Below are 3,291 nucleotides of genomic sequence, written 5' to 3'. Positions count from 1 at the left end.
TCCAAGTCACTTCTAATGGAACCTAAGTTTGGGTTTCTACATTTCCAATCATGCTTCTATATCTAGGGCAAATAATCCTAAGTTCAATTTCTAATTTCAAACATCCTAACCTGAGACATTCAAAGCTTGTATAAGATCATTTCCCAAGGCCTAGTTTGTCTAAACTATGCTCTGATACTAACTGTAATGCCCCGTATTTTCAGGACCCGAGTATATGACCCATTTCCTAAGAACCCGAGTGTTAACTTAAAAAGAGCCAAATTCCATATATAATCTTTTTCTTTTATCAGAGTTAGTAGATAAGCGTAGAATGGACAAGTCAGCATAAAGGAAAATTTTCATTTACATTTAGAGTATACAAGAGTTTGCCCATAATGACTTATACAAACCAATGTCTCCACGTTAACATTACAAGATTTACATACATGAGAAATATATAGAAGCATATAAATGAAAGCCGTAAGATCGCGCAACTTCCTTGGTAGGTATAACCACGAATCCTTAACCACTAAGATGGCTCCTCATTAGTCTGAACCTGCATATCACTTAAGCCACCTGTGCTACCTGTACGGTTATATATTTGATGGATGAGTGACCAACTCAGTGTGAATTTTCCTTAAGATTACACACCGCCGCCTTAGTTAAGCATAGTTAAAAACAACAAGCATTTAAAACAGCCAAAATGTAGTCTTATTTAAATGAATGGATGCGTGAATGCACATCGACCTGGGGATATACATATAGTCAGACTTGGGCTCATCACCCATGCAATCATCGACCTGGGAATGCTCATCCAGTCGGAACTTGGGCTCGTCACCCGAAAATAGGTCGATATTCGATGGTCTGGGAGCTAGCGAAACGATACCTAAATAACACTAAGGTACGTGCTACAACATCTAGAATTAGCCACGTGTCATCGCCAATATGCTATGAATGCATGATTAGCCAACTGTTATTAATCCAGTTACAATCAGCCAATTTAAGTAACTCAATGGTCACTACGAGGGGCTCATCACCCAGCGTATACCGATAGCTCGGGCACTGTGTCCCATGACCACCATCCCTGACTCATGAGATTTCCCCACCTTAAGATGCTTAATGAAGCCCATCGATCAGTGGCCAATCAAATTCAATAAGTAGGGAATTTCATCACATGGTTATAGGCCATCGAAGGCATGTAAGGCAATCACCAAAACATATGACAGACGTTAAATTGTAGTAGAAAAAGGGTGCTCGGTACATTAAATTGAAACGACAAAGGGGTCAGATAAGATTAAACCAGGACGGTTAAAGAGATCGTTTTTAGGCTACTCAAGCCGTATGACTTATGGATGGTAAATCCCACATTAATATTCCATATCCCACATAACCTCCAATCGAGGGTCCATTCCATTCCACACTCCATCATGTTATATCCTAAGTATGGGTTCACATACACAAGAGGGCTTACCCACTAATAAGTGTAGCGAATATAGGTTCATAGTGACTTACAACAATTCATGTGAAAATATACCGTTATAGCATGGCAGGCATATGTTAAGCATAATAATCACAACAAGTCATTATGTGAACTATAAATTAAAATAAGAGCTATCATGTAAGTAACTATTGCATGCAATCATGTTTCACAATTATCAACCGTAAATCAGATATAAATCATGTAAGAGATCGCATGCTATGAATTAACAATTTTGATTCTTAATAAAGACTATAACTTAAACTAATTTGGAGATGGAAAGCTTAAGGGGAAGAAATCATCACCTTATACTTTGAATCATCTTCTAGTGTCACTAAGTGCTTGCGCCCTTAGAATTGTATCCTAACACAAATCATGAACTTATACAATTAGATCCAAGTTCTACGCACTTCCTAGGTTTAAGATCGTGGCCTAAGGTTTGAATTACTTATCTTAGGGTTTTGATATAAAATTAGGATTTTCATCCTAGGGTTTAGGGCTAGGCTTATATTTTAGGATTTGAATTGTAGTTGGCATACGATAAATAATAATATTAATTTAATAATTAAAAAATAATTATTAACATTGGTATTATGAATAATATTAGCTAACTTAGTAATAATAATCATTATGATGCTAATAAATTCTATGATCTACTATTAATGATCGTGCTTAAGAATGATAAATAAATGACTAATATCTAATAACAGTAACTTTGTTCGCAATGCCTACTATTAGCATGGATAATCTATTAATAGTTAATCCTACTTAATAATCGCAATTATCATTGACATATTATTAATAACATAGACTTAAAACAATCTGATTTTGGGGAGAAGAGTCGACTTACATTGGTTGACTCGGCAGCAAGTTGGGTTCTAAACCCGATCTGTTCCCAACGGCCCCAAGTCGCCATCGCTCCTATCATGCAGTTTAACGTCAACTAGACCCGAAGAAGGCCCAACCCAAATACTTCAGTCTATACTCAACTCGGCCTAGCTAAACTTAGCCTTAACCGAGTTAACTCGGTTCCAGCCGAGTTGACTCAGCTTAACCGACCATCCTTCTTTCTTCTTTCTCTTTTCTTTCTCCCTTCCTTTTCTTCCATCTCTCCCTTTCTTTCCATATGCTGGAGGTCCAACAACACCCCCAGACAGCCGGTCTCCAGCTCGTCAGCGAGTCGAGTCAAAGTGATGAAATGACCGCATCTTTCTCCTCTTCTCTCTCTCCCTCTCTCTCTCTCTCTCTCTCTCTCTCTCTCTCTCCTTCTTCTTCTTCTTCTTCTTCTTCTTCTTCTTCTTCCTTTGTTTTTCTTTTCTTTTCCTTATGGCCAAAAAATGTCTGGATTGACCAGACCCATCCTTGGCTGGGACCTAACTTGGGCCAGCGGGTTCAGTGAGTCGGGCAGGCTCAGTTCGAGCTGGTCATAGTGGTGCGGTGCAACAGCCGCACCACCCTCCTTCTTCTTTCTTCTTCTTCCTTCTTTGTTTCTTTCTCTTTTTTCTTTTCAGACACGTCCCACAGAGCTTGGACGAGGCCGGACGAAGGCCAAAACCACTAACAACCGACTGCTTCTTGGTGGAGAAGAAGACCGCCATTAGTGGCAGATCTCGGTACATGGTGTTTTTCTTAGAAGCGGATGCATTGGATGGTCTGAATCGATGGAATATAGCTAGGAGATGCTATGGTTCGAAGCTTAGGTAAGGTTTAAGTGGTGGTTTTGGAGCAAGGAGGAAACGACCATTTTTCTTCCTCTTTTTCTCTTTTATTTTTCTTTTATTCACAAGATGGATCTGCTGGCATTGAACGGCCAAGATTCTCCTCCAAGGGACGGT

General features: G+C 39.3%; 1 long non-coding RNA gene across 1 annotated transcript; it reads right to left on the bottom strand.

Moving 5' to 3' along the window:
* Positions 1 to 326: 326 nt before the first annotated feature.
* On the bottom strand, positions 327 to 2,428 carry LOC131228592 (uncharacterized). The gene is made up of 2 exons (XR_009163012.1): positions 2,307 to 2,428; positions 327 to 564 (listed from the first exon to the last, which is right to left on the bottom strand). It is a non-coding gene; the product is annotated as an uncharacterized LOC131228592 (long non-coding RNA).
* Positions 2,429 to 3,291: the final 863 nt, after the last annotated feature.

This window comes from Magnolia sinica, chromosome 2 (assembly GCF_029962835.1).
Source record: "Magnolia sinica isolate HGM2019 chromosome 2, MsV1, whole genome shotgun sequence".
Classification (NCBI taxonomy): Eukaryota; Viridiplantae; Streptophyta; class Magnoliopsida; order Magnoliales; family Magnoliaceae; genus Magnolia; species Magnolia sinica.
This window is presented reverse-complemented; position numbering and strand designations above follow the sequence as displayed.